We start from the raw sequence: 14,083 nt of genomic DNA, 5'->3' as shown, positions 1-14,083 counted from the left end.
ATGAGCTAAGAAGAACTGATTTAGGTTACCAAAAACACCTGCCAACCCCACTTCCATTAACTAAGGCCTTACACTGCTGAAAGGCCTTGGAAGAATATCCCACTGAAAACCTCTCTAGACTACAAAAACTTTCAGAGATGGTGCTAATAACACAGCTACTCTATTCAGCTTCCAAGTTTTTGGGTGGGAAAACATTTTAGCTGATCAAAGCGCACTACATTTTTAAACACTGTCTGAAAATGAAAGGGAACTGGATGTGTTTAGAATCCAAAAATTTAGTACATCCACATTTCATAAAAGTCATTAGGAATTCAGATTTTTTTTCCGCCCTGAAAGACTGTCAGTGATATGAGTAGAACATCAGCAAGATCAGTATCCACATCTTAGTGATAATCGAATCAATTTTATCAGATTTCATTTATGCTGTTGAAACTCATGTTCAGTAGCAGCAGTACTAGGCACTAGACAGGTACTGGAGAAGGTGCAGCACATAGGATACTTCTCTGCTTCAGATACCTGCGAACATCTAGAAGGCCCTAACAGATATCCTGGTGGGAATTCAAACAGGACCTCACATACCAGGTTCTAAGAAAGCATCTGAGTGCCAAATTTCCCACAGACATCTCAAGGCATTCCAGTGCCTCTGGTAATTCAGATGTGAGGCACTCTTTCTGCATGCCTACCAGCAATAGCTCCCAGTAGCTTCCTGAGCCTCAGCATCTATGAGGAAAGAAACTGGAACACCATCTACCTACGGTCATAGAAAGACTTGCATACAAGTTTTTTTCTTCCTAATAACTGGACAAACTCTGGACAAGCTCTGACACTCCTCTGCAGTGTGTCTTACAATCTTAAGTGCAAGTGGAGATGGTCCATTACTTCCACAGTTTACCAACAGACTTCCATCTGTTTCTGGCAGTCTGACAGTAATAAGCTTCAATATAAAATATTACCTGAATCACAGCTATTTGCCCTATCTCCTCTACAGGTTAAAATTGCACTATTAGGTGACTCTCAGCAAGGACTGACAACTCCAAAACAATCTCCAAGTTACCCCACATGCAGAGTTACCACCATTATTTATGCATTCACAGGCACCTAGACAGCAACCCCAAGGAACATGTAACAGGGACTAGGATTCTCAGACAAGCAGGAAGTATGCAGACAGCAGGAGAGCCAGTTATTCAAATCTATAAGCACAGAAGATGTTATGGATTGCTATGTTCCTGCTCAACACCCCGTTAATAAAAGCTGCCTGGGATTTTCAGTAGTCCACCATCTCCACCACTAAGTGAAGCACAGAGCCTACAACTGATTTGTTCTAGTTTTGCTTGGCTTTCCTCTACAGCTGTTTCAAGTATTAGCCCTATGCAAAAATAACCAGCCCACAACCAGCTCACAAAAGGAATGTGATCAGAGTATTGTTGCAGTGGGATTTAGAAACTGCTAACATCTCACATAAGAAGTTCATTTTTGTGGCCTCCTGCCACTACTTCTCACTTAAAAGAGGCATGAAGTAATTACCCATGAGAGAGAAAAGCAACATAGCAGGGAGCATACAAAAGAAAAAGTAAAAGATGGGGCAAATGAGTAAACTCTTCTGTGAAACGCCTGCATCACCTGTGAGATCAGCAGACTCCTTCCACGTCCCTTCTACCATCAATGTGCACCGTTTCTTGGTTTGGGGAAGGAGAGGGGAGGAGGTTTTATTGCCTTGCTAGCAGATGCAGTCTTGGAAGAGGGAAGAGCACAGGGCTGATATTTTTAGAGGTTGGACAGACAGATGCCTGCTACTGCACAGTGACTTACTGGCACTGAGCTCGGCCTGAACTCAAGAGAACCATGAGCTAATATCCAGCTCTTCCACTCTGGTTCATACAGCTCTTATGCAATTCTTCTATTAGTAAATAAAATCCCATTGACAGCTGAGTCAATGAGTGTCCGGAGACAAGAGCCAAGCAGGTCAGTGACAGATATTTATCAAATTCATTTACTCCCAGTTAACCCAGAAGGCCTTTCTAAGATGACATGCACACAAACAACATAAAATTGAAACACTGATCTGAAACCTGCTGGGATACAAAAAGCAAAAAGAAGAAAGAAAAGGCCTCCCTCCAGCTTGTACAGCAGCAGCTCTAAGCAAGAGCTCGGCGTTAGTTCTGCGGCAAGCAAGCTCACTGTAGAAACACTGACAAGAATTCGCTCCAACGCCACAGTGCCAGCAGAGCAGAAATCGTAGCAAACTTCTGGCAGTCGTAAGGAAAGTTCAGATTGAGACAAGTGGACGGCTCCAGGCTTCTCGCTGCCGAACTCTGTGCAGGAGAAAGCCAGCCCTCCCGCGAACTCTGTGAGAAGTTGGGAGCGAAGGATTCCGGCTGGACTTGATGCGATTAGGGATTTTCTCAATTGTATTTCGAAGCAGACACACACACAAAAAAAAAAACCCTGAGGTTCCCTTTCAAGCTTCGCTGCGGCCGCAGGGCTGGAGGGCGGCGCGGTCTTTATGGGCGATGGGACCCCGGCCCGGGAGCCGCCGTTCAGAGCTCCACCAAAGCACCGCCCGACACCGCCGGTTCGGTCCAGGGTCCGCCGGAACCGCTCCCCTCAAAGGATCGGGGAAAGAGGAGGCGCGCCGCCCACCCCCGCCTGTCAGCCCTGCCGAGCTCCCACGGAAATATAAAAACACATAAAATAAACACAAGGAGAACAACCAAACGGCGGAGACTCACGGGCTGCTCCACGCTCCCCCCTCCGTGCTCTCCGGCCGCGGCGAGAAGGAAGAACTTTCCTCCTGTTGCTCCACGCGGAGGAGCCGCTCCCCGCGTACACCCACCGCCAGCAGCACCAGCACTACCGGGGGCGGGGGCAGGTGGTCGCCGCGCACAAAGCCCCTATTCACAGCACACCGCCTCCCCCTCGCATCGCATCGCGCTCACCGCAGGCTGCAGCCTTGTCCCCCTCCGCTCGCCGCTGTGTAGGGCGGAGCAGCGCCGCCGCGCGCCCCGGGACACTCAGCGGCTCCACGCGGATAGGGCGGGGGGCGTGACATCATCCCGCGGTCACGTATAGGGGGGTGGGGGCTTCTACAAGCGCTTCTCCGCTGCTCGGATTCCCCTTTCTCAGAGCACTGGGCTGCAGCAAAAAGGAAACACAAAAGTGGGTTTCTTTTAGTGCCTGGATTCTGAACCACGGTGGAGTTTGGTGACACAGGAGCCCAGCAGTTCTACGGTCCCAAGTGGGCTTTATGGCTGTGCCGACGTACCGCTTCACTGAGTGCCCTCCACAAGTCGTCTTCTTCCTCCAAGTTGAACCGCCATCAGCAGCCAACCACTGCCCCACCTCTGCGTCTCACCGCTAACACCACCGTCCCGTTCCCTGTACAATAAACCAGGATGCTTCACCTACCAGTTGTCCCAGCCAGTTGGTGAACCTCCTCCACCACCAGAGGTGCCAGCCCGCTCCCCACCTCCCCATCACCAAAACCCATCTGCTGGTCCCTCCACCCCATCACCAAAACCCATCTGCTGGTCCCTCCACCCCATCGCCAAAACCCATCTGCTGGTCCCTCCACCCCATCACCAAAACCCATCTGCTGGTACCTCCACAACAACCGCATTCCACACCTCACTGTTTGCCTTTAATCTTTGCCATCTCTCCTTTCTGTTCCCAACCATCCACACCTTCTAAAGTGGCAAACAGTACGGAGAGGAAATGAGCACTTGAAAATGTTAGGCCGGTATTGTAATGGTGGCAAGTATTGTTATTGAATAAATACATTTGATTATACCCGGGAGCGTACTTTCCTCTGTTTATGTGCAGTCCTTACACTGGCCGATTTATTTTACATGTGTTTCACCTTTGAGAATGGCCATAATTGTGCCAACACCATTTCCTCTCCTTTTTCTTTTAAAAACCCGCGCACCTCTGTTAACCTAACAAAGTTAACGCCGAAAACATAATTTGCACAGAAAGAAGGAAAATAGGTAAAATAAACCTGCCCAGCAATGTTAGCTCTGCAGCTACAAAATGTGTTGCAATTATTATGCAATTATTTTTAATTCTGGTGTAATGTGTGTGCGTATAATGAGGTTAGAAAATACCTTGCCCACTTCTTCCCATGCTGGCAAAACACGAGCATGATTTAATACTTAAGTACACTCTCTTTGAGTGTCTCAACCATTATGAATGTCTACTTCTGTTTTCAGTGCCAGGGTATCGTGAAGATGGGTTTGGTATGCTTGCATGGGATAGTCACATATGACATCACTTTAGTACTAAGTATATTTTGGCTGTGGTACGATTTTTAAAAAGAAAAAAAAAAAAAAAAGAAAAAAAAAACCAGTTCTTGAGAACTGGAAAATATGATATTTACTAATTCCCAGAGAAGCATTTTTCACTGTATTATAAGCTGCAATCCAAGAAGAAGAATTTGGGCTTTGTAGCAGCAGCTAGGTTAAATTTGTTAAACTAAGCTGATGCCTCATAGACCCTGAGTGCCCTCCAGTCTGGTCTCATTCCACGGTAGACAGTGCCTTCACCTTTCCTTCCCTGAGCTCCCTTTAGTGTTTCTCTCCAAGGGCATTGCCTAAAAACTCCTATGTATATTTTGTGGCTCACACCTCTCCAGGTAGAGCACAGGACCAGGGGTCAGGAGATTTCGTGTGCTGTAGAGCACTGGAATAGCTGTTTTTTCCCACCTGTGCCTCTACTGTCTGCCTGTCTGTTGTAACAGCAGCACTTTGAGACCTGTAGTTATTAAATGCTACCTGTGAACAGTCAAAAGTTGTCAGCAAAATGGAGACAGTCTATTCAGCAACTCACAAGGTGGAGTGCATTCAATACAAATGGAAGAAGCTTAGCTTATCACATAGCACACTGGCTATGCCCTATACCTCTCCAATCCTTTATCCCAGGAACATGAGAAGGGGGGTGAAAGAAGAAGACAGTATTGCCTTCTGTTCAGCCCCTCCTGGAAAAGGTCAGGTGCTTGCAGCCAGTAGTGACCTGGAGCCACTGCTCACCACAGTGAGGATGTAATGAAATCTCCTGTGCCTTCCTATCTACTTCTCCCAAAAGGAGGGGCCCGTAAGTGGCTTAAAGATGTCTTCAATCACACCTTATCACTCTACTGTCTTGATAGTATCTGCTAATTATCTTACTTGGCATTGTTACCCTTTTTTTTTACTGCTTCTGGCTATTGCCTTCTGCAGTACTCAAAGCTCCAGTCACTTCTCCTCTTAAAAATTATTTGTAAAAGAAATTGTGCTCCTGAACTGGTTTATTACTTCCCTTCTATCTTGAAAGCAGCTTAAACTTGTTCTGTAATCTCTAAGTGTCTTGTATTGTCTTTCCACATTGGACTTGTTCTGAATTGATTGCTTGCAGTCTGAATATAGCTTGTTTTGATAATAATGTCTTATTTTTTGCTGAAGAACAATTTAAAGAAAGATTATTTTTATATTTTGAGGTGTGCTTTTGTTCCTGGGTTCTTCTTTGCTCACACTGAAATATTTTTTTTCACCCTTTGTGACAGATATCCCTCATAAATGCAGGAATCTCTGTCATAACAAATGAGAGAGACTTTTAAAGTGTGTTTTTCATTTATCTGTTCCCACCAGAGTGCTTTCTTTTTTTTAATAACTTGCTAGCCCAGTTAGTAAATGCATCTCTTGTGTCTCAGTTCACAGTATGGCACATTTCAGAAAACCCAGGGAGGAATTTTTCTCCTTTACTGTTCTGTGCAACTCACACAGCAGCAGCAGAGTGTCCTTCTGATGCATAAAGAGGTATGGGGGCAGCACAGGAAAATACTGAAGAGTGAAGAAAGTCGCAACTGGAGCTGTTCAAACAGGGCTCTTAATTGAGACAATATTTTGAGAGGAAAGGCTATCAGCTCCATCAGCTGTATCCCATAAATCTGTGTATTTCTCATCTGCCATAGGAGCTAAAATAGGCTGTTCTCATCACTGCTAAATCTTTTCACGGGGTTTGCAGCAGAGATCAGCTGGACCTCAGAGATCATGCCTTAAAACGTAGTCTTACCTGGATGGAACAGGAAGCATAAATGCCTGAGCTCATTTCCAGTTAGGAAGTAGAACAGCTCTCAAGAAATGTAGTATACTCTTCTCTCCCTGTGAGAAGAAGGACATTATCTGCCTCTGGACATATATATTTTTTTTCAGTTTAGTTTTACCCATTGGGTTATACAAAAGGAATTAATACAATCCTTCTTAACTACAAAGACTAAAAATCCTCTTTTTCCTATTCACTTTCTCACATTATTATGGAAATTAGCGCTTGTGTGTTAGTGTCTTTGATATGAATGTGCTTTCTTTATGCTTTACTAGGAGAAAAATAATTTCCTGGCCTTTCCACTAACATCCACTGTAATGTAAGTTTACTGTCTTATGGAAATTCCCTGTGGGTACCACAGCTTGGAGCTGCAAGGTGGTGAGCCTGATTATATAATGCAGTTTTCCCAGAGACTCATCTACAGAATTATCCCCAAAACATATTTCATTCTTAAATTATTTTCAAAACACGAGTCCATGGAAACTACAAAAGAGGATTAAACTCTTCTTCCACAAGTTGTACCTAAAATGTCAGTGGATCTATGTGAATAATTTAAAAAAAGAAAAAAAAAAAAGAAAATGCTTTGTATCTTTTTTCAGAAAAACTCAGCAAGCAGAAAGGCAGCTCTCCAAACCAGGGGGAAGACCACTGGGGGTAAAGAACAAAGCTTTGTTAAAAATCCCAGAATCAAATAGGCCTATTTTAGTTTTGTATATTATGTATGAACTTTACTGGTGTAGCATTCCCTGCCTTGGTTTTTTTTTTGGTTTTTTTTGTTTGTTTTTTTTTTTTTAACTAAGACAGCACCTCACCTTCACTGCTAATGGTGTAAGGAATTATGGAAACTCTTTGAGATTTGGCTTGCTGAATTTTTTCCCTTTCTTTCTTCCACATGCAAGAAGATTTTCTCATTGCTCAACACTGCAGATAATCCAGGAACAGTTGGGAACCAAGATCACCCGTGAGGAAATCTCTTCCATCCCAGGATCTGTGCAACCCAGAGACTTCTCTGCAAACTCGAGGGCTGACAATCCTGCAACATCTGTGTGAAACTACCAGGCTACTGGAAGCCAGGCAGAACACACCTTGCAGAGAGCTGACTTCAAACTCTCAGTAAATATAAAGGGTTCTTTGAAGGCCCATCACTGAAAGTCCTGAAAGGCCAGTTGCCCAAGAATAACCACAGAGATTATACTAATCTGAGGATCACTAAAGAGTAAAGCCCTAGTATTCAGTTACGCTGGAGAGCACCTTGATTATGTTGTAATAGCACAAAAGTCAAAGCAGTTCCCACAGGCAGAGGCAGTTATACTGCATATATACTCCACACCATGCCGAGAGTTGCTTTGTCTCTTCTCTTGCTGTAAAGTTTCTGTTTCCATTCAAGATTCGTAAATCAATTTCCTCTTCCCATTCAAACCGAAGAAAACCACATTCCTGCATATTTTATATGTCTATTTGCATTGCAGAGAAACCAAGCACCTTGCAAATGGCATTTCAAACTGCTGATTTTTATGTCTTTGCTCTGTACAGGATTTCTTAATGTGCTGGGCATCTGCAAGCTGAAACTTCAGCTCTATCCCATGCTTTATTCATGCGACACAACTTGTGCTGCTGATTTTATTGTGGAGGTGCAAAATCATATAAGCGCTCTTTCTTTTGTTATGTATAGTAACAACCTGACTTCTCGAAAAGAAAAACAGAAAAAGAAGAAGCTTTCTTTTGTATCTCTGTAACCAAACCAACAGTTTGTTTGCATTTAATTCACTAGCGGTGCATTCAAAGAACCAGGTGTACACAGACTTGGTGTAAATGAGCAACATACCTTCCTTTTTATTTCTGTGTACATGCTGGATCATAAGGAGAAAACAGCAAATAGTTGCTAAGTGTGATGGGATCCAAGGTTAAGACTCTGATTTAATATGCAAATCTTGGAGATTTCTGCACTCTGCAGAAGGACAGATACATAAATCTTATGCAGTCCTACTTGAACAGAGAGGCTTTGCATAGGGGCTTCTACAGATGAAGCACCCAGTTGTCACCAAATATGTAGGAAACAAAGCAGTGAGAGAAAATCTTTGATCAGTCTTTGATATATTGTACCAGTTCTTAGACAATGTGACAAGCGAAAACATCACGGAGGAATGCAGTTGTGTATGCAAGACTGTGATTGTGGAGCCAAGGGCTGAATTTAATGAACTGATGAGATCTAGGTTTAGCATAACAAGGTTAAAAAAGCCAAAGATACTCTCTGTGGACCTGAACTGTTATTAATTCATTGCACTCATGGAAAAAGATCATACATTTTTAAAGTGATATCTTTAGTCCAGCAGAATTTTGCCATGTGGAACATAGCTCATCTGTGCAATGACATGTTGAAACTTCTTGACTCTCACAGTTCTATCTTATGTACTTGCACTGGCACTTCCATGTTCCATTTCAGATATTTCATGGCCTACCATCAAAGTTGCCTCAGTCTCTTACGCAGGTTCCCTTTGCCTTCAGGGCAGAATATCTTTGCTGCCCTGTAATGACTCACAGGATCACATCATCCTGCACAGAATTACCTCAAAAGGCCACAGTAGTCACCAGCTGCATGATTCCTGTCTTCTTCCCTAGCGCTCATCCATCTGTTATGACCCACTGTAAATTCATTACCAAGTCCAGGCCGAATTTTACCCTTCTTTCCCAGTCAGAGGAATACATGCAATAAAAGCCCCAGTGTGCTCTTGCCACAGACCCATTTTTTCTTTCCCATTATGCCAACCATGCCATGAGTATTTATTTCCTAGGAGACATTACTGCTTCTTCCTCTGCTTCCCTTTCCCTCACAAATGAAGATCTGGGCAGACAGACAGATCAATCTGTCCCACCAAACAGACTCTGGTATAGAGGAATGGAGAATTTTTTCTCCCATGGATTGTTACGTAAACCACTCATTCTCTATTTGGACAGGTGGAAACTGGTAGTGAAGACACTCAAGAAGCAGACATTTTCTTTATAATTGGCAAGAATCTGGGAGCTGGCAATTCAAAAGGACTCAACAAAATGAATGGCCAAGATTGTGGGAGGGGAGCAACAATCCACTGCAGGCTTGGAGACTTTCCAGAGTTGTGGAGTAGGAAGTGGAATGCAGGGAATACCGAGCAATGTACTCTTTGTGCATGTGAACACCATGTTGTAGCTATATTGATTTGATGTCAGATTAGATGCTCTCAGATTTAAGCCAAACCAAGTTTATGCTGAGAGGTGACAAACTGTGTACATAACCACTATCAAAGCAAGCACATTGACATGATGGATAGTACTCAGAGTTCCTAGAAGTCTAGTAACACTTTGGAGTGTCTTACTGTAGTCGACCAGTAAACAAAAATTTCAGGTTTACTCATACCAGCACTTTCAGTTTCAAACTTTCCCTGAATTTGAACTTAGGTACAAGAAATATGAGCAGAACACCTCTCTAGAAAGGGTTCCAGGTTATGCAGGAAAGTTGTGAAGAAGTCCAGCAGCATCTACCTTTAGAAAGCCAGACTCTGGATCCTGTAAGTTTTTGCCCTGGGCGCAGCAGTCTCTTCTTGTAGGCCATGACTGCGAGAGCCCAGCTGACAGTCTGGTGCTGCTTCTACTTCCTTTGGCTTTCAGATAGAATAAACATCATTACATATAAAAAGTCAACATTTGTTTCTAGTCAATTGCTAGTTATTCCCTTCTTCTGACTTGGAAGGAAAAACATAACTACTGAGATATATGGCTATAGTTTATTAATTAAATTTAAATGCATTTAAAATAAAAGCCAAGAAACTGTACCTTCAGGCTAAAAGTATGATAGTAGGAATGGAACTTTTTACAATGAAGTGTAATAGTAAATCACAGAAAAGTAGTTAGGAAGGAATAGCTTACTTGGGTACTTGCCTGACATTTTATTTTATTCTCAAATTTTAAAACATGAAAATATATTTTGTAATTTTATTTATTTATTTATTTGTCTCATGATGTTTCCAGCAAGTTTTGCTAATCTCAAAGCCTATCACTTATAGATTCATGCAGCTACTCTTAAATTCTGTCAGTATTTACTCATGAATCCTGCATATGTTTCGCACTATATGTTTCCCTTGCAAGTTGTAAGTCCAGCTTATATATGAAGAAACCTGCATGATGAAACGACATTCACAGTAATCGTACCTGTAAAATTCGTTCTTCAGAGATTGCAGAGAGATGGTAGGCAGCTGCAATCAGGTGCCTACAGGTGAAGATGACCATCTCTGATACTGTCTACCTACTTTAACATGCTTTGTGCTTTGTGAGATTTGTCTTCAGGATTACATTTGCAGTCCATCTGCTTTGAAAAACTCTATTAATGTAATCAAAGGAATCAGAAATTCCCTTGGGAATGGCAGCCTTGCCTTTGAATTTCATTTTCATTTTTATTTTTATTTCAGACAGAGCATTTGTGTAGCTTTTGAACTTCCCTCAACCTCTGTCTTCATTAACATCATTTGGTCCCAAGGTTATTCTGACGGTCCCAGAAACCGACCTTTCCTCTAATATCTTTTAGAATATGTCAAACCATACCTTTTCCCCTCTATAAGAAATGCCCATTACACAAGTGAATAGAAGTTCTCAGTAAGAGACTTCCACACCTGGCTGAGAATGAGGTGTGCTTTCTTCTCCAAACTATTTGGTGCAAGATCAGAACAGCAGCAGCTCAAAGCTCCTGGACTTACACTGCATGCAGCTATGAGTTTTTCCTTCAGGCACATTCATTCTGGTCTTCTGAGAAAAGCATCACCATCACAGGGATTTCAAAAATATCTGAAATACAAGAGGCAATGAGAATCTGGAATGGAAATCTTTCTGTGTTTAATTCATATGCACCAAAGCTGCTCTGCATATCGAACCAACATGATGCAAGATTTACACCGAATAACATCAAACCAAAATACTGACATAGACACAGACAGACTTTCCTGACTTACTTTAAATTTGTTTGTTTCACCTCGATTTAAGAATCAGGACTGGGTTAGCTGCTTTATCTTGTGATGCAGGCAAATGCCTGTCCAAATCTCCTCTCTGCCTGAAAGAAGGTGGGATTGCACAATAAATGTATCAGTGTGCAAAGAATGTATCACATTAAACTGAATCCAACCCCAGTTCAATTTATGACAGAGTTACATCAGTACTTAGGATAATTTAATCTACAAACATGCATTGCTCTGTACAACTGATATTCAACAAAGCATTGGTTTGCTAGGCATGGTTTTGTGATTCACTAGAAAACAAAATGATATAATTCATTTTTTCCTCATTTTTCCTCTTACGGACAGTTAGAGAACAGTTTCTTTCCTTGAGAACATTGAGATTTGTTGCTGAGTCTCAAGATAAAAGCATTAGCACAGAATTTGGCTTTGTGAGCCTCGTACTTTATGTGGAAATTTGGTTCATTAACACAAACTTTTTTATATTTAACAAAAATGTTTATTAGTCAAGAACTCTCAGAAAAAATATAAATCTTAATTTTTTGCCAATTAGACCTAATATAATAATTGAATTTTAATTTGTGTTTATAGAAGTTATTTATGCTGTTTCTTGTACACAGAGTTCCTTAAAAGTGATCCAGTTACATTTTCACTGCTAGACTCACCTTTTAAGTAAGAACCTATCCTTATGCTTTCCTTAAGCTAATGTTAAGTAGGTGTCTGTTCCTGGAGACAGATCTGCTTTCATTTACACAGTTACAGATCACAGTAATTTTAAAACCAGTCTGGTGATTGGATCCTTAGGTCTTATCTCAATATTGAAACTAATTATGGGAGAGTTAACAAAAGCTGAGTCAGTGCTGAATCATAAGATGATGACTGTATTCTTACCAGCATTCCAACCATACCAGTATAGATGGCAGATTGGACTGCTGCTTTTCATTGGTTGTGGGTTTTTAATTCCTCTTAATTACCAATTGCAAAATACAGGCTTGGAATTTACAGTCTGTAAAACAAAATAAAAGTTACTAAAAACCCTAATATTCCTGAATCAGGACATGCCGTTAATGCAGAGCTACTTACCTGATTATGTACTTGCTGTTTGTTTAGGTTGCATCACAAGAAACCAGATCAAAACCGGTTAAGCCCTCAGTTAAGTAAGCCACATCTTTGCACCAGAGATATTATACGACTTAGCAAAAAGAATTTGCATTTATATATTGTAGTGTCAGAAGCAAGCAAACAAAAAAAACAACACCTTTTTAGTATGAATCCATCAACTAATAATTGTTGGAGTATTTGGTCTGGAGCTGCAAAAGAGGTTTATAGCTATTTCCTGGTCCTTGAAATTCTCAAAGGGAAGGCATTCATTTATGGAATTAAAATGAAAAAACACAGATGGCCAGTGTTGATAACCATACCAAAAGCAGTTAGGGGCCAAACCTGGAAACATTTTCTTACTCAGATAGCTTATTCTCACGCAAATGTTTCTATTAAAACAAAATGGTTTACAGATATAAAAAAGGACTGAAGTGGCTAAATATCCGACAAATAGCTAAAGCCTGTAACTATATGTGTATTACAACTAATTTAAAATATTGCAACAGATGTTCGTATTCCTCAATCCTTTTACTTCATGAACACGTATTAATATAAAATGTTCCTCTCTTTCCTGCCCAAGTGATCTAAAGATCAAAAGCGAGCAAATACTTCTCATCAAATCCCCCGGTAGTAGCAGGCTGAGACTTTATAGATTAGCTAATCAATAAGACCTATTTATGTTAATTTAAATTTTAATCAGTACAAACCTGACCTAAGATTTTACTGCTCTGAGATGAGATGAAATTCATAGGAGAAAGAGCATTTATATTGAATGTTGGAGCACCGTCTACTAAATAGGAAATTCAGCATATAAGATTCTTTCTTAGACCATCCCCTTGAGGTCATAAATCAAGCGTGTAGGCAATCATTTCTAATGTCAAGAGCAGCCATTAAATATCATTTATGCTGACAGTTCCCTTCACTGATCAGAGGACAATTTGGGCTTCATAGCCACACATGCAAAGAAGTGCCCTGTATTCATCTTCCCGTGGAACACATGTACATTTTCGAAAGGACAATTCATCTATCAGGTTTTTTTTAGATATTTCCATTCATTATGACTATAATTGATGGAATAAGTTTCTCCTGTTCCTTCTCTCCTTTTCACTCCCTCCCTTCTGTCTTTGTCTCTGTTTCATTTGCTCTCTGTCTGGACTTTTTTTTTCCTTTATATCCCCTGTCACCCCTTTGCACTTTTCAACAACCTGTGTTTTCTTTTCTCTGTTTGTCTCACTGTCTCCCACTCTGATTTTAACACCCTGCTTCTCTTCTCCACTCTATCTACTCACCCACCATTTCTTCTCAAGCACTATGTCAAGAAAGACCACCATTGCAGTGTGACTCAGTTTTTCTAAGGCTGCTGATCATAGATGAGTCTTTATAAAGGCCAAATATACGCTTCTATTTACCAGTTAATCTGTTTATCCAATCCATCACAGTGGAAAACTATGCTGTTTTCCCAAAGCCCAGATCTCTTCACTTCCACCATTAATTACCTAGGAAAGCAGAAGCAGCCCCATGAGCATTCCCTGAAGGTCAAAAGAATGTGAAAAATATTCCAAGGCTGGTGATTAATTTCCACTGTCTACCAGGCCAGAGTGGGCAGAATTTCTAGGGCTGGACAGAAAATTTTGCCGTGGGCTTCTCTGGCCAGCTCATCAGGTAGCTGTAGCTGACCTCTTATACAAGTGTGTCTTCAGTCATTTACGCATTTGGAACTCTGATGCATTTACATTAAGTCTCCTATACATAGCTCTGCCAATGAGAGAGGAGTTCTGAGTGGCTGTAAATTATATTCATATCTGAGGCTGAGGTGGTGGAGTGTTAGAGCACAGTGGTTACTGGCCCCTGGAATTCAGTTCCAGCTCTGCAAAAGCTGTCAGGAGGAGCCGGGTGCCTTGCAAGGGGGGAGAAGTTAGTGGGGGGAAATTCTG

General features: G+C 41.6%; 1 protein-coding gene and 1 long non-coding RNA gene across 6 annotated transcripts in view; both read right to left on the bottom strand.

The window, feature by feature from the left end:
* Positions 1 to 3,068, bottom strand: part of RAI14 (retinoic acid induced 14) — an 85,838-nt gene extending 82,770 nt beyond the window's left edge. For 4 of the 5 annotated variants that reach the window (XM_015848303.2, XM_015848305.2, XM_015848306.2 and 1 more), the window contains exon 1: positions 2,937 to 3,068. The gene's annotated coding sequence lies outside the window, so the exon portion shown is untranslated. The other variant, XM_015848304.1, reaches the window with a different exon arrangement.
* A 6,998-nt stretch (positions 3,069 to 10,066) lies between these two features.
* LOC107305767 lies at positions 10,067 to 11,809 on the bottom strand. The gene is made up of 3 exons (XR_001551891.2): positions 11,714 to 11,809; positions 11,049 to 11,146; positions 10,067 to 10,884 (listed from the first exon to the last, which is right to left on the bottom strand). It is a non-coding gene; the product is annotated as an uncharacterized LOC107305767 (long non-coding RNA).
* Positions 11,810 to 14,083: the final 2,274 nt, after the last annotated feature.

The sequence above is a fragment of the Coturnix japonica genome, chromosome Z (assembly GCF_001577835.2).
Source record: "Coturnix japonica isolate 7356 chromosome Z, Coturnix japonica 2.1, whole genome shotgun sequence".
Taxonomy (NCBI): domain Eukaryota; kingdom Metazoa; phylum Chordata; class Aves; order Galliformes; family Phasianidae; genus Coturnix; species Coturnix japonica.
Note: the sequence above shows the minus strand (reverse complement) of the source record. Positions and strands in the feature narration are given on the sequence as shown.